Raw genomic sequence first — 21,326 nt, 5'->3', positions numbered from 1 at the left:
ACGGGTTTGTGCCCCGGTCTGGGAAGATCCCACATGCCACGGAGTGGCTGGGCCCGTGAGCCGTGGCCGCTGAGCCTGCGCGTCCGGAGCCTGTGCTCTGCAATGGAAGAGGCCACAACAGTGAGAGGCCCGCGTATCGCAAAAAAAAAACAAAAAAAAAACTATCAGTATTATAACACAGATTTCATCCGCCATGTTTCATGCTGATTTATGTTTCTGTTACTTCTTTAGAGATAATATATTACAAAATTGTCAATATGAAGAAGTGTTCAAAGGTTATGCAAATTTTAGGAAAAAAGAGAAGTATAGTGTATGTCAGACCATTAATTAATAGAAATAGTTATATTGATTTTGTGATTCTGTATTTATCAGCTTTTAAAAGTGTGTAATTTATTGTGATTTCTTTTCTCATTCAAAATATTCACTTTTCTAACAAATTTTGCAATAATTTAGTTTTTTTTTCTTAAAGAGCACCCCCCAAAGTGGTATAAACTTCAGCTTCACAAAACCTGACACCACCCTGGACAAGTTAGATAGTACAGTATAGAACAGTTTTTCTAGAAAAGGACATTAGTTCACTCGACACCACTGAGAGTTTCCAGTTAATCACTAAACTCAAATGAGTGATTCCACAGACTGGGCTATTCTCAGAAATTGACTTTTCTTTTAGTACCTTGCTACGGACTCTTAATTCTCCATAATGGGTCAGCTGCATCCTAGAGCAGATGTTGGCCAAAACCTTCGGGTACCCTTGTGCTTAACGACTTTGTCTTTCGAATTAGCATGAGACCTCTCAAGCTTTCTTGTTTCCTCCCAGCAAAATGGGCCATCCAGGACACAGGACCTTGAGATACCAAAAGAAATGTTGTGATGTTCTCTTTGTTAGTACTGTAAGTAAAGAATTTATCCTAATTTCTCACTTCCTTTTTTTTTTTTTTCAATGGAGTGCAAACCTAGGAAATCCTCTTTATGTTTTAGACCCAAAATTGGGCTTGAATTGTTTCTGAGATAAAACCAGGTGCTCTTTGTTGCAGTGATTACAAATGAAATATTGATATGGAGGATATTCACAATGTAAGTCAAATGTAAACTGCTATTAAGAATTTGTTCAGGGCCTCCCTGGTGGCGCAGTGGTTGAGAGTCCGCCTGCCGATGCAGGGGATACGGGTTCGTGCCCCGGTCTGGGAGGATCCCATATGCCGCGGAGCGGCTGGGCCCGTGAGCCATGGCCGCTAAGCCTGTGCGTCCGGAGCCTGTGCTCCGCAACGGGAGAGGCCACAACAGTGAGAGGCCCGCGTACCGCAAAAAAAAAAAAAAAGAATTTGTTCAACTCATTCTGTGTTACTAACCTTCAAATGTCTCTGTAAACTTCTATAGACCTTGTCATTAATTACACATTGAAAATTGAAAGTAGGAAGCAAACTGTTTCCACTGTGATCTTTTTTTCTCATAGAATTGTAAAGAGCAAGACAGCCCAACAGACTGATTTACAGTAGGATCAGTTCTCACTTAAGGGACAGTTGTCATCCTACCTTGCGTAGTTTCCTGTAATCTCCTTTGTTCACAGTTTTGCAGTTATAATCTCTGATGTCCTAGGAGCAAATCCCTTGGCATTTCCCTAGGAGAAAAATGACTTCCAGTACCCTATATAGTATAGAAAAAGGAGATGGAGAGGATAAGATCAATTTAAGGAAGACCTGCTTATTTTTTCTTTTATTTATTTATTTTGGCTGTGTCGGGTCTTATTTGTGGCATGCAGGATCTTTCTTGTGGCGCGTGGGCTCTTCGCTGCGGTGCACGGACTTCTCTCTAGTTGTGCCTCACAGGCTCCAGAGCGCAGGGGCTCAGTAGTTGTGGCACACAGGCTTAGTTGCCCCACGGCATGTGGGATCTTAGTTCCCCAACCAGGGATTGAACCAGTGTCTGCTGCATTTCAAGACCGATTCTTAACCACTGGACCACCAGGGAAGTCCCAAGATCTGCTTATTTTAAACTTGACTTTTATCTTTATCGAGGCTGAACCAATGGATCTTTTAAATAAGAAGACCTACACTTTGGTTTCTTAACTCTTAAAAAGCATGTTGAACCAACTTCCTGAGCTAGAAGCCATAGGAACGAAAAGCCAGCAGAGCAAACAGATGAAGCTGAGTGTTTTTTTAATCCGTAAATTCAACGTTCCTCCCGTGGTCGTATTCCTTCCTCCTGGATCAGACATCTGCTTATTTGTGTTTTCCAGTTGGGCAGCATTTCATCCCTTCCCTTTCTCTCCAAAACGTTTCTTTTTTTTTTTTTTTTTTTTTTTTGTGATACGCGGGCCTCTCATTGTTGTGGCCTCTCCCGTTGTGGAGCACAGGCTCCAGACGTGCAGGCTCAGCAGCCGTGGCTCACGGGCCTAGCCGCTCCGCAGCATGTGGGATCTTCCCGGACCGGGGCACGAACCCATGTCCCCTGCATCGGCAGATGGACTCTCAACCACTGCACCAGAAGGGAAGCCCTCCAAAATGTTTCTTGATTTTCAGATTTTTGGAAAGACCTTTAAGTGATAGCTATATTTATTCCTTTTGTAGCTCTTGGTGTAATAAAATGTGTCTCTCTCATCTACATTTAAGTTTAGTGATTTCCTATCTTCTTGGTCAATGTGTGTACCTCTTAGGGTTTTGAGTTTGTTTTGTGAAAAGGAGGCTGAGAATTTCTTCCCCAAATTGTCTCAAGTGAGGCGACCTTCTGCTTAGAGTCTTCAGACCTATATTTTTTTAGCTGACTCTCTCCTACTCCTTTTCTCTCAATTCCTCCATCCTTTCTTCTCCCTGGCCCCTTCCCCTTGATTTCATTGTCATTCAGGGAAGACTGGGAAAGCAAGAAATTACTCACTGGCTCTCATCCTCTCTGCTGGGACCTGAAGGGACTTAGTCCACCTGGACAAGGTGACTATGGACGACATCAGGCAGAAGACAGCTTCTGCGTAGAGACCACTTGGATCTTATACTGAATTGTAACCAGTGGTGAAATCAGAACAATACTCCAATACACAGTGAGTGATGGTCAGCTTAGAGAGGGAAATATTTCTCAGAATTGTGAAAAGAAGATTTATCTCTCTGCTTCTAGGAGAGCTAGCACCCCCATCCTGCATAAGAAGTCATTTTGAGAAAATACTCATGGTACAGAAAACCTTGAAAAACCCTGGATTAGATCATATGTCTCTCCAGCCCCCGAACCTGAGGTCCAACCTGCATTTTTATTTGGGTTTAATTCACATTCCATACTTTTTTTTTCCTGGCCATGCTACGCGTCTTGTGGGATCTTAGTTCCCTAACCAGGGATTGAACCAGGGCCCATGGCAGTGCCAAGTCCTAACCACTGGACCACGAGGGAATTCCCCACCCAGGTTTCTCCTTAATAGCTTATCTGGTACATCTTCCTGTTTTTCCTGCAACCACTGTAACATCATCAGAGCTCCAAATGACAGCAAAAATGTTGTGTTTATTGACTCTTTGATTACAGTATACTCAGTGATCTCCAGTACCTCTTAGGTGACTATGTGAACTCAAGGCTTAACTTATTAGGGTATATCCCACCACTATTTAGGTCTTCCATTTTCCCTAGACAGGAAGCATCACCAGTTTTACCAGCTACAATTATTTTTATACTGTACCTTTTAAAAAAAATACCTCATTTTTCAAAATCATACACAAAAATTAAGAAGAAAAGAAGCAAGAGAAAACATGACAACCATTAAATGTCAAAACATTTTTGAGATTCCAGTTGGTCAAGGCACAAAGAAAAAGCTGGTGAATTAACATTATCCCATAGAAGACAACATACTCGTTCCTCAGATGACATCTTTCTGAATTTTGACTTCTTCATGCAATTGATAAGATTACAACTTTCCAATAATATTAGCACCTCCCATGTTCTTCTGTACTCTCACATATATTCAAAATCTGTAACATGGCAACAGTAATAGTAACTATTAGAAATTGCCATTTTTGTAGGTCAAAATAGTTAAATATTACCAATTTCTTATGAGATAACCCCATACCTTGTGGGGTTAAGATTAGTAATAGAGGGAAAAAATGCTCTCACTTCTACATCCATCCAAACTGAATGCTCCTTTTAATGATTTTTGTGTCTCATTGCAGAATATCTTTATATCAATATAAGCAAATAAAAATATGTAGTTTTTTCTATTCTTGCAAAAAAAAGTATACCATATTCACTATGGGTCTTGCTTTTTTAAAAAATATATTTTAAGTGTCAGTAGCTTCAAATCCCCCTCGCCCCTCCTTTTTTAAAACAAGTATGTAAGTATCTTACTGTAAGAATGTAACATGACTTGTTTCATCAGCCCCGATTGATGGATTTTTCAGGTTGATGATATTTTTAAGATCACTATTGATATGATCAGGCACGTCTTTTGCTATTATAAACAATGTTACAATGGATAACACTGCCATGTGTCCTATGTGTGCAGATATATGGTTAAGATACATTCTCAGAAATGAAGTTCCTGAGTCAAATGGTAAATGTATTTGCACGTGTGATAGTTCACTGCCAGGTTACCTCCACAGGGGCAATTTGTGCTCCTGCCAATGAATGAAAGTGCTATTTGCCTACAGTTTCACCAACATGATACATTGTTAAATGGTTGGAATTTTTGCCATGAGGAAAGTCATATTTTAGTATGGTCTTATTTTGTATTTCTATATATACATGAATAAATCTTAGAATGTTTTTCATTTAAGGAACATTTTTTCCTATAGAGAGCCCATTTAGCTTATTTATCTCTTTTTCCCTTTAATTTTGTCGATCTTAATCTCATCATTTGTATAGAAGCTCTTTATATATTAGGAAAATTAGCACTATACTTCTAATATAAATTGTAAATAAATACTTTTCCCAGTTAATCACTTATATTTTGACTTTGCTTGTATTTTTTTTGAATTTTTGAATTTTATTTTATTGATTTTTTTAAACAGCAGGTTCTTATTAGTTATCCATTTTATACATATTAGTGTATATATGTCAATCCCATTCTCCCAATTGCTTGTATTTTTGTGTTTCACTGAGTAGAAGTTTTTATTTTTATGGAGATGAATTACCCATTTATCCATCTTTTCTTTAATAGATCCTAGATTTTGAATCAGGTAGAAAGGACACTGCAAGTTTTCAAAGGATTTTCCTGAAGTTTTCCTCTAGTAACTTTATATGTTTTTTTAACATTGAATTATTTGATTCATATGGACTTTATCATAAAATATAAGATTTAAATGAACTTTTTTTAGGCAATTATCTAGTTTTTCCAGCATCACCTATTGAAAAACCCATCTTGTCTTCACACATTATTTTCTTGTTTATTTTTCCATATAAACTTTAGAATCACCTTTTGAAGTTTTCTTTAAAGTATACTGTTGGCACTTTTGAGATTGTATTACATTTCTATATTAATGTAGTTGAGAACCGACATCTTGTTATTTTTTCCCCCTAGAAATTATATCTTTTTTGGTTGCAATTAGAAATGGGATTTTTTTCTTCTCCTACATTTTGTAACTGGTTTCTGGTATATATGAAATCCAGTGATTTGTGTACATCAATTTTCTACTCTGCTGCCTTATTGAATTTTCTTACTGCATGCATGAAGTAGTTTTCAAAGTCAATTTTATTTTGCAAGTATATAATCGTATCATCTGCAAATAATGCTAGTTTTATCTTCTCCTCATTTTACACAAGCAATATATGAATATATTATCACTGAATAAAAATTTAAACAATACAGAAATATTTTGAATCACAAACAAGAATCCTTCCTAACTTGCCCCACCAACTATCTTTCCCAAATATAACCATTGTTCATCTAAAGCTCTTTCTGTATATTTCCATAGGTCTGTATGTAAAGTTATACATAATTTTTTTCTATTTTCATATTTGGAATAGACTTTATGTACTATTATTTTGTATAGTTGTCTTCAAGAAAATATTTTTGAAACAATTGCAAAATTAGAAGTTGTCAGTACAGAACAAAGAATTTATTCTCCTGAATCATTTTGAGGAAGTTACTGACCTGATAATCCATAACCCTCAATACTTTTGTGTGAATTTCCTACATCAGGGATGTTATCCAGAGAGAACCATTGAAATCAGGTAATCAACATGAGTACATTAAACCCGTCTAAACTGATACTGCATTCTCATTTTGCCAGTTGTTGCAATCATGTTCTTTATGACAAAAGGATCCCGTACAGCTTTGCATGTTGCATTTAATTGTAATAATGGCTCTTGAGTCTCCTTCAGTCTTTCCTTGAGTTCCATGACCTTTGCAGTTTTGAAGATTCCTGGCCAGTTATTTTGTATAATGTCCCTCAATTTGAGTTGGTTTGGATTATTTTTTCTCATAATTAAATTCAGGTTACTCGCAGGAATACACTGGGAGAAATATCATAGAAGTAAGTCTGTGTTCTTCTCATTGTAGCATATCTGGTGGCACATGACTCCCATTTGTCCCATTATATTCACCTTGATTATTAAGTTTCTGTCAGCCGGGCTTTCCCACTAGAATGTAACTTTTTAATCTTTTTGAAATTAATAAGCCTTTTGTGAGGAGTTACTTTGAAACCATGTAAGTATCCCAAGCTTCATGAAACTTTTTTACTTATTTGGTTATGTATTTATTTATATCTGTATGAACATGATTTTCTATTTTATTCAATGGGTTACAGTCCTTTACTATCATTATTTCTTTTAATGGTCAAATTGTCCCTGATTTGGCCAATGAGGGCTTCATCAAGCTGAGTTCTGTGTCCTTTCGTCATGTCTCGACATTCTTTAAGCACTTCCTTGCTTCCTGAAACAGCAAGATGTTTCAGACATATACTTCTGCCTCAGCCCTAGAATCAGGTATTTTTTTCAAGTAACCCCAGTTGCTTTTAGTGGAGAATGGTATGTAGAAGCCAGGATATGAGCACTTGGCATGATTATTGCTACTGGAGTATCCCTGTTCTCAGATCCTTTTAAGGGCTAGAGCAAGGGAATATATGTATATGTACATGTTCATGTATGTGTACATGTATATGTGTACATATATCATATGCATATATATTTATGTCCTTTTTCCTATGTTTATTATATGTCCATCTGTGTATTTTGAAAACCACAAGGTCACACTGATACTTCTAAATCCAGTAGTAAATGACAGGATTCATTTTAATGTTCTGCCTTTCATAGTTGTAGACCCTTTTCCAGCTAATGATAAACCTATCTCCCATTATCTTTAATATACTTAGTTATGTGATCGGTTTTCTTGAGTGTACTCGATCTCATATCTCCACCCCCAAGTTCACGTGGGCATCTCCTCACCCGGTTTGGACCCTGACATCCCACTCTGGGCCACTACAGCTCCCCCTTTCTCTGGTGTGGGCACCTACCTTGTTCCCTTCCACTTAATGACTTCAGAATTGAACTGTCCAGGAAGTGGTAGAGGAACAGGAAGTACAGATACCCTAGACAAAAAATTTAATTGTAAAATAACCCAAACATCAACTTTGAAATCAAAATCAATTGTATTTCAATTTGCTTTTTATTTTATGTAATGCATGTATTGAAAATCTTTCATTGTGAATGTACATATATCTACTTCATCCTTTTTCAATTGCCTTGATGAATTCTATAATATGGCTCTACTGCAGCTTGTCAGTAAAGGAATGGTAAAATATACATTTGATTTCTTGAACTTTTCTATGCTATAAACAATGGATATCATGTACATATTGCCTCTTCATGTATTTTCCATGTAGAAAATGGAAAGTGGAATTTCTGGATTAATGGGTATTATTGACACTTTATTTTAGTCAGTAGTTTTGCTGCAGGACTCCTAGTCCCCAGAGGTCCTAGCCTAACAAAGAAAAACTTGAACTGGGCTCTTTTATTTTATCTATTTGCCTCCTAAATGTCTAATACTAAAGGCAGACTGTGATGAGTAAAATGCTTAACGTCCCTACTCTTGAGGTTATAGTTCAGCCGAGAGGAAGCTCTAGCTACATACACAGCCAAATCCAATAAAACTTTATAAGATTATTTTAATGTTTAAAACTCTATGACTTCATGGAGGAAATGAGATATATGAAAGTAGTTTGAAGATAAAAAAAACACAGACAAGTGAGATGATGCAGTATCTGTCTTTCTGTGTCTGGCTAATTTCACTTAGCATAATGTCCCCCAGTTTTATCTATGTTGTCCCAAATGGCAGGATTTCCTTCTTTGTGGTGGTTAAATAATATCCCATTGTGTGTGTGTGTGTGTGTGTGTGTGTGTGTATCACATTTTCTTTATCCATTCATCCGTTGATGGACACTTGGGCTGATTCCATATCTTGCCTATTGTGAATAATGCTTCAATGAAGATAGAAGTACAGATATCTCTTCAAGATCTGATTTCATTTCCTTTGGATATATACCCAGAAGTGGGATTGGTGTATCATAGGTTAGTTCTATTTTTAATATTTTGTGGAGCCTCCATACTGTTTTTCATAGTGGCTGCACCAATTTACATTCCTACCAACAGTGACAAGGGTTCTCTTTTCTCCACACCCTTGAGAGTCTAAAAAACTTGAACTCATAGAAGCAGAGAATAGAATGGTTGTTGACAGGGGCTTGGGGTGGGGGAAATTAGGAGGTGTTGGTGAAAGGGTACAAACTTTTCACTAAAAGATGAATAAGTTCTGGGAATCTAATGTATAAAATGTTGATTACAGTTAATAATACTGTCTTGAACACTTGAAATTTGCTAAGAGGGTAAATCTTAAGTATTCCTGCCACACAGAAAATGATTCATATCTGAATGTAGGCCTTGCTTTAAGCATTTTGTTGAATATTCCAGTTGCTCATGCCTCAGCAAAGTTTCTCAAGATTAAAATTCATACAAACTACCTAAGAACAATAACCACTCAAGGAATTTAGTCTAACTTGTCAATGCTGTCAGTAAAATACAAACTATGTGAAAAGCTTGATAACAACAACATAATTAGTACATTTTCTGAAATTAAGGCAATAAAAAGAAATTCCATGGAATAAATATATGATAATTTATGAATTATGTATATTTTTATTTTATTGCTCATCCTAACATCACCAACCCTTCTACTGAACACCCAGGCAGATCACCTTTGATATTTTGCTGATTTTCAATTAAATCAAACCATAGCTTTCCAATTTCTTTGTAAAGTTTGTAGTAATGAAGGTGTGTTTGTCAAAAGAGGAGACTATAACTTATTTGACAATTTGTAGCATGAAATATGACTTTAAATAATTGGACACATGCCATGTGGGTCACTTTGCCGTCTTATCCTGAGCCCAGCAAATGTTAAGGGTGGGCTGGTCTATTGTGATTATATTACTGACCCCTATATATGCATTGGGTGAGTAATCATGAGTGTTATAGGTCTTAGACAGGGGAAGAAAGGGGCTGATGAGAGTAAAGAGGAAGGGAGGGGAACCCAGACTACTGCACTGCTTGTTTTTCTGTACAAGCATCATGGTGTTACAAGTCCCTCTGGGCCTGACTCATGATAGTCTTTCTATCAGAAATATCTTCTTGGGACTTCCGTGGTGGCGCAGTGGGTAAGACTCCGCACTCCCAGTGCAGGGGCCCTGGGTTCAATCCCTGTTCAGGGAACTAGATCCCACATGCATGCTGCACCTAAGAGTTCACATGCCACAACTAAGGAGCCCACCAGCCACAACTAAGACCCTGAGCAACAAAATAAATAAATAAATATTTTTTTAAAAAGAAAGAAATATCTTCTCTGTGTTCACTTAGATGATTCCTATTTGTTCTTCATGTGCCAGTGTTGTGGTTAAATTGTGTCTTCTAAAAAGAAATGTTGAGGTCTGGAATGTGTGAATGTGACCTTACTTGGAAATAAGGTCATTGTGGATGTACTCAAAGGAAGATGAGGTCTATTGAGTTAGATTGGGCCCTAATCTGGTGACTGGTGTCCTTATTAGAAGGCCATGAGTGACACGTGAGGAGGGCCATGTGACGGTGGAGGCATAGATTGGAGTGATGCGGACAGAAGCCAGGGGATACCAGCAATCACCAGAAGCTGGAAGAGGCAAGGAAGGATTCTTCCCTACAAGCTTCAGAGGGAGCATGGCCCTGAGAACATCTTGATTTCAGACGTCTAGCCCCCAAAATGTAAGACAACAGATTTCTGTTGTTTTAAGCCACCCAGCTCGCAGTACTCTGTCATGGCCGCCCTAGGAAACTGATACGAGCATTGTGGTATTTCAAGCCCGTGGGCCTGACTCATGAGACTCTTTCTACCAGAAACACGCTCTCCTCTATATCCACGTGAACACTTCCTATCCATCCTGTACATTCCACTCACTGCTTCCAAATGGACTTTGTTGACTGTCTAGAGGAAGACTGGCTTCATGCGGGCCAAGGGAGAGCTGAAGTATAATGCAGCCCGCTAGAGGATGCTGCTGCTTCTTCTACCTCACATTGGCTTGTTTCCTCCTGTAATTAGGAAGAACCATGTGCAGTCTCGCAGGAGCAGCAAGTCCTCCTGATCTGTTCCTGGGATCAAACAGTCTAACAAATCAGACTGGCATAGCCCGGGTTCATTCCTTCCAACTGTCTCCTTTTGGAAGGTGGCAACCTTGGCCAGCATCTGCTCACGGTCTAGGAAGGACAGATATCTTGATGCTTGTTCATCTGGAGGACAGAACAGGCTTTTGGCGCTGCCGTGATTGGTTCTACCAGATGCAACGGCTTGGCTTCTCTGGGCCCTGGAGTCTGAAGTCTCCAGGGCCACCTACCTGGCATTGATGTCAAGAGCAGCACTTTCAAAAGGACCCTGGTGTCAGCAGCTGCTTGTGTGGGTAACACTAGGTGTAATCATCCACATAGGCCCTCGAATTAAGAGCTGATTAGGCCAATTGTATCCAGATCATTTTTCCCCTACGAACAATGGCAACTATGGAGCACATTTTAAAAAAAAATCTAGTCTAAAATGGGAGAAAAATATACTGTTTTTTCTTTTTCTTGGAAATGAGAAAATAGATTTGGACTCAGCTCCTGAATTATATTTTCTGTCTCCCTGGGTTTCAGTAGCAAGCCTAACGTAGAAAAGAAGCATTTTAATCTGGAGGGAAGGAGTTTGTCCTCTCAACAAATCGACATTCTCTTCTCTTCCGTGTAACACTTGAGCTTGAATATGCAAATGATCCTCTAGTAGGAATTATCATTAGTCATTCTTTCACAAAGAAATAATTGAAGAACATTGTGATAGATGACAGCATTAAGATTCATCAATGTTCAATTCTTCCGATCTGTCATCCTGTCAGAAAGCAGCCGTCTAATTTTGTGGCCCTGCTGGTGAAACACTGGACTCTTTCTCCTGGTGCACAGTTGAATCACCTTCTATAATTTGCTTTGAAATGAACAAGACCTGGCACGGTACATCTTCTATTTAATGGGCAATATTACGAACAAGATAAAAAGAAATGTCTATAAAGCTGTTGTCTTTACAAATTGGATTTGGCAAGATACTACCTCAGGCAACTAATGAGCTTACTGGATACATTATTAGGACTGATCACCAAACTCGAGAATGGCATCGTTTTTTTCTTTAGAGGCCTTAGTAAATATATGGGAGGGTTTGTCATTCTAACAGTAACAGTTACAGAGAATCTAGGATGGATTTCAGCAAGAGATCATGTGACTTAATTTTAGAGGCAAATAAAAGATCATTATTCAGTCTCATTTTTATTGTTAACTTTGATCTTTGGGGTAAAGTTGGGACAGAGTTGGGGAATCTGTACATTTGAAAACTTTTACTATTATCTCTAATATTAATGATAGTTCCTATTTACTGAGTGGTTACTATATGTCAGCCATTGTATTTAGTGTTTTCCATTTAATCCTCATAGTGATACAAGGACGTAAGTAGTATGGTTATTCCCATTTCAAGTGAGTAACATGAGGGTATTAAACATTAACTTGCCCAAGATCAGCAACTAGAAAGGGCAGTCAGAATTAAACCTCTGCCCATCTGACTCTAGAGCCTGCACTTTGAGTCACTGGGTTAAAAAACTTAGAGCCAGAGAAGAACACTCTGCATGGAGAACTTCTATTTAGGAAGCTGACCGAGTCTCCTGATTTCCTTGGAGCCGTAATCTTGATCTGCGGAGAGATGCAGCCCCAAGGAAAACAGAGTGCACTTGGCTCTCACGATTGACATAACCTCTCCTCTCTGGTTTTTGTTCTCTCTAGATAAATAGAAGTTTTGTACCTATGGAAGCCATGCACCTTCTCAAAAGGGAAGTCTTAGGTGTGTGATACTGTGATCTATAATAAGAAATATGTATTTGGCCTTCACCCCCTCTGGCACAGAGCTCCTAAAACTCTTGGAATTCCCATGTGAAAAGAGTCATAAAGGTGTCTTCATATTCATAACAAACCCCTTCTAACCACACCTGAATTTATGTTAATGAAGTGCTTTTGGAAAGGACCTAAGGAGGGGTGTTGGTTGCCAGAGGGGCCAACCCAACCACGTGTGATTAGAGGGTTCAGTCCCACCCCAGACCTCTGGGAGGGGGAGAGGCACTGGAGGTTGAATCAATTGCCAATGTCCAGTGATTTAATTAATCTTGCCCATGTAATGAAGCCTCTATAAAAAACCAAAAGGATGGGGTTCAGAGAAGCTCTGGGTTGGTGAACACATGGAGATTTGGGGAGAGTGGCGGGCCTGGAGAGGGCATGGAAGCTCTGTGCCCCTTCCCCACATACTCTGCAATTATGCCTCTCTTCCATCTGGCTGCTCCTTTTATAACAAACCTGTAATCTTGTAAGTAAAATGTGTCTCTGAGTTCTGGGAGCTGCTCTAACAAATTAATCAAACCCAAGGAGAAGGTCATTGGAACCTCCAATTTATAGCTAGACAGTCAGAAGCACAGGTGACAACCTGGACTTGGTGATTGATGTCCTAGGGTTGGGGGACAGTCTCGTGGGACTGAGCCCTTAACCTGTGAGATATGATGCTATCTCCAAGTAGACAGTGTCAGAATTGAATTGAACTGTAGGACACCCAGCTGGTGTCAGAGAATTGCTTCGTGTGGGGAGAAAACCCACACACTGGAAGTAGTACCGGAATTGTGGGTGCATTAATGTGGCTGTAATTCAAAGCTTTCTGTGCCAGATAACTTTTAATAATCCCTCCCCCACGCAGCCCCATTGCCCCCAATATTCTCAACTCTCTTCTTCTTGCCATTTGCTGACTTCCAAATCCTCAATTGTCCAGTCTCCGTGGAGCTAGATGAGACCATATGACCCACGCCTAAGTCCATGAGAAATAAGTGCCAGTCTGTACAGGGTGCACTGTTCTGGGAAGTCTGTGCTCTCCTGATAAAGGGGGTAGAGGAGACTGTTGATCCCTGAACCAACCCCAGTGATCGCCTACTCTAGGCTTGTTCTATGAGAAAAATAAACCCAATACTTAAAGTTACTGTGAATTGCGTTGTTTGCTTCTTTTACCCCCAAAACACTCCTAACAGCTACAGTTCCTGATATTTAAACATATCAAATTTTTTTCTTGCTCAGTTTAATTAGTTCAACAATCACATACACTAAATAGCATGATATTATCTCTATTTTAAAGATAAGAAGAACATTACCTAGGGTGACAAATCTACCCAGTGCACGAGCTGGGGCTGGGACCCAGGTCCTCCAGCCCTGCTTGGGGGCTCTTTGAAATACTCAGTGAAGACGCTCTGAATGCCATGAGGTCTTTCCTGACCTTTGCATTAGAACAATTGTGGGTCTTAAACATCATTGCAGGTTGATTTAAAGTGGAGAAAGGGAAAAACTCATTAGACAGTCCTCTGAAAGATGAAGGGAGTCATTTATGAAATAGAGTTAGATTACAGAATGTAATGGATATGAGAGTATTCTTCAAACACAAAGAGAAGCAGTGGAATGGAGGGAAATGAATATAAACTTCTGTTATGGTAATGAATAATATAAGGAATTAGCACAGAACGGGACAAGAGATTTACCTAAATATTTTAAGGTGTTTCCTTTATTCAAAACTAAGTAAAGAGAGCTTTTATTAATGAACAGAGAGTAGGTGGAGAGAGAGGAAAGGAATGAGAAAGAGAGAAAGAGAAAGAAAGAGGTTGAGAATATGAGCTAAAAAAGCTGGAGCAAATTCCAATTGGAGGAACAATGAAGCAACGTGCAAAACATAGATATTCACCTTCTCCTCCTCCTGTCAAGAAACCTAAATTGAGCCTTCAGAAAAGATCCTGTTTCAAGTCCTTCCACTTTCATATGGGAAAAGTTGAATGGTTTCCACACTGATGGATGTAGTCTGTCACCCTTGTGATATAGACGAAGCCTTCCCTTGGCAAAGATGTCAAATCCACATAGTAGGATATTCTGATTGACTCTGGCCCAAGGCATTGAAGGTCCTATTTAAAGAGCAAATTTTTGAAAGGCATAGCCATTGCCACTCAGAGACATACCGAGTCAGAATGTACCATAGATGTATATGTCAACAGATGGATAGTGAGGGACTTCCTTTGTAGTTCAGTGGTTAAGACTCTGCACTCCCAATGTAGGGGGCCTAGGTCCAACCCCTGGTCAGGAAACTAGATCCCGCATGCCACAACTAAGACCCGGCGCAGCCAAATAAATAAAAATAAATAAATATTTACAGAAAAGATGGATAGAGAATGTAGGGTTTAGGAGCGAACCCAGTGACACAGTTTTGGAACCCAAGTACATGATTATCAACCTAGTTGGAATGCAATAGAAGGAGGGGTTGAAGATATTCAGATGAGGTGAACTACCTGGGCCAGAAGACAGAGGAACAGTCAAAGAAAAGTTTGTCCAGCTTTATCCGAAATGAACGTGCCCCCAAATTCCATAATGGATGTGATCCCTGGGAGGACTGTCTGGTCCTTGCCCTTGAACAACATTCTTCGGTTTCTGATGCATAACAACTTCAAAAGTTCAGTGTTTTACAGCAATGCTTACAGTTCTTCAGGTCAGCTAAGCAAGGCGGTGCTTAGCTGGGTCAGGCTGGACCCAGGCTTCAGGTTGTGTTCAGGTCAGCTCTACATGGCTTCACGCTGGGGCTTAGGCTGGAGGGCCAGGGGCTCCCTGAAACGGCTCACGGAAGATCAAAAGAGCACAAGAGGACAAGCCAAACATGAAAGCATATTTAAAGTCTCTGTTTACATCTCGTCCACCAATATTATACTGATCATAGACAGTTAATGACCAAGGCTACTGTGAGAGTCACTTCGAAGTTACATGGCAAAGGATGTGGGTGTAAAATCCTATTCCAGGGGAGTGAAGAATTAGGAACAATAATCCAGCCTGCCATGGAGCTGCTCCAGCCCCATCTATCCAGCTGCCTACTAGAGACAAATGCCTCTGGATACCGCTAAGGCACTTTAAATTCAATGTGAGCAAAACCAAATGCATGATCCATTTCCTCACCCCATACGTGCACACACAACCCATTCCTCCTCAGTGTTTCCTGTCCTGGTGAATGGCACACCATCCATCCACCCACCTGTGTAAGCCAAACCCCAGAAGTCATCCTTGGTGTCCCTCTCTCCGTCACCTCTCCCTAACTCATCATTCACCTGGTCCTGTCGATTGCTCTCCTAAATATCTCTTGGGTCCATCCACTTTTCTCCATTTCTAATCCTATGCTTTGCCAGAGCTACCATCTCCTTTTGCCTGAGCTGTTGCAGTACCTCCTAAGCAGCCTCTTCAAATCCACTCTCACCAGCTTCTCTCATACCCTTTGCACTATAGACAGAGTGGTCCTTTAAAAATGCATATCATCTTCTTTTGCCTAAAGCCCTTCTGTTGCTTCCCATTGTCAAATGAAGTCCTCAGCATGGTCTGTAGGGCTTCTGTGATCCAGTCCGTTCCTAACTCTGCGGCCCCATCCTATGACACTCCCTCTCTCTGCCCCCTATACTCAGGTATCACTACCCTTATTTCCATTTCTAGATGGCTCTCAGCTCCTCTGCCTCAGGGCCTTTGCCCAGGCTGCTCTCTCTCCTAGGAACGCTCTTACCCACATCCTTTGCCTATTACCTCCGATTCAGCCCTCAAATCTCAGCTCAAATGTCACTTCCTCCAAAAAGCTTCCTCTGTCCATGACGGCAATGACAGAGTCCTCATTATATATTCTCTTGTCACAATATACCTTTTTGGGGGGCCGTCATCACAGTGTTTACTATTATGGAAGTAATAATAGTAAACAGGAAGTAAACCCATACCGGAGGAAACTTAATGAAGAATGGTTCCAGAGATGCAAAACACGGGGGAGACGACTGTTGGAAGCCCCTGCCATCCTTGGGTCTGGAGGGGTGATGAAGAAGAATATTATCAGAGCTGAAGAGCTGGGGAGGCCTGGGAGGCACTGGAAACTTGGGGGAGAAGCCACATGGTTTGAATTAGAGCCATAGCCAGGGCTGTCCAGAGGAAATGTGGTGAGGGAGGAGAAGCTCGTGGTTTTTCTCCTCCTCCCACCCTCCAGTCTTGCCAGTGCCTTCTGTCGGCTGAACTGACCAGAAAGCCAGAGGGTGGAGGAAATGCAGCAGATCGGGGAAGAGCAGAACATAGTTTCGAGAACAAACAAGCACAGACCCACAATTGGCAAGTTATAGGTTTGTTTCTGTAGTGATCTGTACACTGCTTGGTGCCCACACTAGACTGAACCTCCTTGAGCAAGGGCGGGGTTCATTTTTCCCATCATTGATTCCTCAGTGCTTTTCATAGGGACTAAGACTGGTCCCTAATATTGTTGAATGAATGAATGGAAGACATTCAAGATAGCCTGAGAATAGAGAATAAAATGATCTGTTAACATTTTGGCAGGCACTAACTCGAGAATGGGCATATTTTCTCTCCTCCGTCTCTTCCCTTATCCCAATCCACTTCTTTTCCAGAAGTTTCTGATTAGGGCTTACCATTCTAATTTGGAGGTATGTTGTTGGAAGAATTGACAAAAGAAAAGAAGACTGTGATACTAATTGTCCACATTGTCAAACACACACACACAGAGTTTCTATTCTTGTCCCTCAGCTACAGGATCAGGACCCTAAGGAGGGTCTTTTGTAGTTTGCAAAGTCTGTTCCTATCACAGCAGCATCTGCCAGATGCCAGGCTCCTCTTTCCCAAGGTGAATATCAAATCATGGTATCTGGTCCCTCTGAATCTGAGCAAAATGTAAAATAAAATAAAAATCTCTGTGCTTACATTTATAACCATCTCACAAAATGATTGAAATGGGTTATTGGCACCCATATTTTTGGCCTTATTTCCAGAACTTGTCATGAAAGTATTTTAAACAGTTTCAGGGGAACATTTGTACTTTGGGTGAGTTGTCTTGTGGAAATTACAACTTCAAGGAGAAATAATAACCATAACCATGGATGGGGGTGGTGGTGGCAGAATCTGGGTGAGATACTCTGCCAGGTGTCCTTCCCAACTAATTCTAACTGTTGTGTAAAATTGAGTAAGAACCTCACTGGACCACCTAAGTTGACGCTGGTAGGAGAGTAAGGTAGGCAAAAGGCCCATGAACACCCCCTGCTTTGTGTGTTCTTTCCTTGATACCCATAGTGACCAGTGTGGGAGAGACAGTGGGCCTCTGCAAACATTCCCACGTTGCTCTCCTACGTTTCCCAGCATCCTCACTGGTAGACAAGGTTATATGATTGGTTCTGACTAATGGGCAGTGGTTGGGAATGATGTGTGTCATCTCCAGGCCAAGGCATGGAAAAGCTGCCTGGTGCTTGAGTAGGACTCCTGTTGAGATGCACGGCTTGGATTGCTGAGTCATACACGAAGGAGTGTTTGCTCTAAAGAGTTATATGGACCCACAGCAGATGTTTTGTGAGTAAGAAGGAAACCTCTGCTATGTTAAGCTACTGAGATTTTGAGATTATTTGTTACTGCAGCATAAGCTAGCCTATTCTGACCAATAATGTGTGGATACAGCAAAACCAGAAAGACTTCTAAAAATCTTATTTGGTTATATTGCTTTGCTTTCTCTTTTTTCTCTTTCCTTTGAGAGTGTGAGGAATACACTGGGGTGAAAAATAACAAAGTTTACAAATGCAGCTTATTTGAAATTGGGTTGTGACAGTCTTTATTCCAAATATATATATCTAGATCTAATAATAAAAGAACAAACTTCTGGTTAAAATGGACAGGCCAAATTCTTCTTTAGAAGCTGTTGAACTTTTATGACAGAACACCTCCTAGGGAACATTCCTGGGCAGAACCTGTAGGCATCATGTGATGTGGGGAGGGGGGTGATGAAAGAAGGCTTGTTATGCCTCAAATGATCATCTCACCAATCCTCAAGAAGACATTGTTTGTTGGACTTAGACGTATCTCTTATTAACAGTCATGCTTAAAACGGGCACTTGGGAAGACACTGAGGAAGCAAAGATAAAAGCTCCCCTCAATGCGTGAAGGAGTTCACAGGCCATATACTCTTGTAGTTATAGCAAGACTTTAAAACCAGTGGCCAGCCGTGAAAAAATTAAGCCAGATCTAGAGTCACAGAACCTACAAGACTGACTATTTTATCACCCTGTTATATTTCTCTTGTATCCCTCGTCATCATCTGAAATTATCTATTTTTTTTTAGCCTACCTGGTTATTAACAGCTTCCTCCATCAGAATATAGTGTCACAAGAGCTAGGGAGCTGTCTGTGTTCATCACTGTATCTCCAGAGCCTAAAAGAGAGCCTGGCACAGAGTAGATGCTTAATAGTATATTTGCTGAATGAATGAATGAATGACAAGACAGAAGGGCCATTGTCCACAAACGTGGGCACAGAATCTGGAAAAGTCAAGGCTGGATGAAGAATGTCACCTGCCATATCAGTAAACAAAGGATGTTGGGGACAGGAAGCCATCAGCCAGCCACTGCAGCCACCCCCAGTGGTGCACCCTTTGGGAATTCAGGATGGAGAAAAGCAGGGTACTGGCCCTAGATAGTTAAGATGCCTCTCAAAGGAATGACTTCAGTGAACCCAGACTCTTGCATCTTCCCATACACAGAAAAGCCCTAAATTCATTAACCTGAGATGTCTAGTTTTCTTTAATTAACAGTAATGTTTTGATGTTCTGACCTCGTGGTTTTTGTTGCAAAAACTCCTGTATACACTGGCTTCTCCCCCACCGCTTGACAGCAGTCCCTCAGAGCTGTCTGAGAGGCTGCCTCCTAGGCTTAGCTCCTCAGCAAGTCTGTCAAATAAAACATAATTCTCCCTTTTAAGTTGTGCATTTATTTTTCAGTCGACTAAGATGCTAGGAATTCCTAAGTGTGCCATTTTGATGGACTGCTTTTGTCTCTATTCTTATGAAAAGTGACAGAGAAAATAAACACAAATGGATATTTTTGCAAAGTAAAATAATCCCTGAAATACTTCAATATTATGTTCTGAGCTGACACCTCTTAAGTACCTTTTAAGATCCTCGAAGCTGTGCCTTCCACTGGGGCTTTGGGGCACTAGTTTGGCCCCAGAGGCTGCTGTCGCCTGACTTCACACAGGTGCAGCCTGACAGCACTGCCTGGGTTGGGCGTCCTCCTGGTAGAGCTAAGGATGCTTGGACCACTCAGGCAGGCACGACTGCCAGGGTGGTGGAGTTAACGCCAACCTGAACTGCAAACTTTGACCAAGGAGAAATGGAAGCGAAGAAGCAATAGTCTTCTTCCTCTCTCTCACACATAGTGGACCACCTCGAGTGTCCGTCCTCCAAAAGGCCTCTCAGAAAATTGTCCCTTGAGATGGAGCCTGTGGTGGCCGGCTTGGTGGCTTGGTGATTTCTCCCCTCCCCCCACCTCCCACTCTGCTGCCCTTGCCACCATTCCTGCTCCCTGGGGAGCATATTCTCTGATAAATATTAGTCCATACGTTTTGCCTCCGGCTCTATCACCTGGGAACCCAGGATAAAACATTGTCTAAACGTTTCCTCCCAGAAATGATGATAAACATCAAAAGAAAAATATGACTTGAAAGTTAAATATTTATTGTGTGCACATTTTTTTGATGTTGATGCCAAATAGTATAAAGAAAGGCCAACTGCTTTGGGGATCCTTTGGAAGTTCAGTTTAAATGAAGTCCAGATTCCTGCCAGTGGAAGCATTCTCATGGATTATAGTAAATAAACCATATGAAGAAGGAAGTAATGCCTTTCACTGGAAAGCTCTTTATAATTTCACAGTTCTTTCAGATTATTATCTTTATATCTTTAAATAATACTACTTTTAGTAAGGGGAAATGGGAAGTAGGAGTTTTAATTGACACGTTCAAAGTCAAACAATAATAAGGCCCCGGAACCAAGTGTAAATAGTCTAAGTTTTCTCACCTTTAACCAAGGTTTCTTCCGTTATACTTGCCTGCTTGCTTCTCCAGACCTAAGTCTGTTAAAAAGCACACAGAGAGGGATTTCCCTTGTAGTCCAGTGGTTAAGACTCCTCGCTTCCACTGCAGAGGGTGTGCAGGGGGTGTGGGCTCGATCCCTGGTCGGATAAGATTCCCACATATCACATGCAGTACGGCCAAAAAACTGGAAAAAAAAGAATAAAAAAGCACGTGGAGAGATGCACGCAAGTGCTTGTAAGTAAAGAGCAAGCACATTGGCCAAAATGGGTAGAAAACCTCAAATACAACTCACACTTTAAATATAATCTTGCTTCCTGGAAGATAAGTTAAGTGTTCCATTCAAGCTGTTTCTGTACTGGATGCTTTGTCTGATGACACATTATTAATAGCTTGGCTTGAAACTTATGATTTAACAAAAGAGTCCAAATACCTTGTGCCAAATTATTGAATGCAAAGTCTGAGAACCAAGAAAAAAAAAAAAAGCACTGATTTAGAATAAAAAGAGAAAGAAGAACTAGTAAAGACATCTCGAGTCATGTGACGATCAGGAGTCATGAGTCTATAATTTTATTTTGCCATTTGAAATGTTTTCAGAAAGATGGCATTTTCGGGTATATTCCTTGTAGGGGTGTTCGGTTGACCTTCACTCTGAAAGGAAGGGGATGATTTACAGATCACTGGGGTTAGAAAAGATGGGCTGTGCTGGACTCCCCACCCCCTCCTCCACCAGGGAGACTTAGTATCTGAGCTCAGAGTCCTTTTTGCATCCATAGAGAGAGTAAGTTGTAGACTTGTTTGCTGACTGCTTTCCTGGTGTGAAATAGAAGGACCCCCGAGATCATCTTCGGACAAGATTGGGATAGAGGTTCTCCCCACCAAAGGAGGCAGGGCTGGGGCTGGCCT

This window comes from Mesoplodon bidens, assembly GCF_964165515.1.
Source record: "Mesoplodon bidens genome assembly, chromosome: 8".
Classification (NCBI taxonomy): domain Eukaryota; kingdom Metazoa; phylum Chordata; class Mammalia; order Artiodactyla; family Ziphiidae; genus Mesoplodon; species Mesoplodon bidens.
This window is presented reverse-complemented; position numbering follows the sequence as displayed.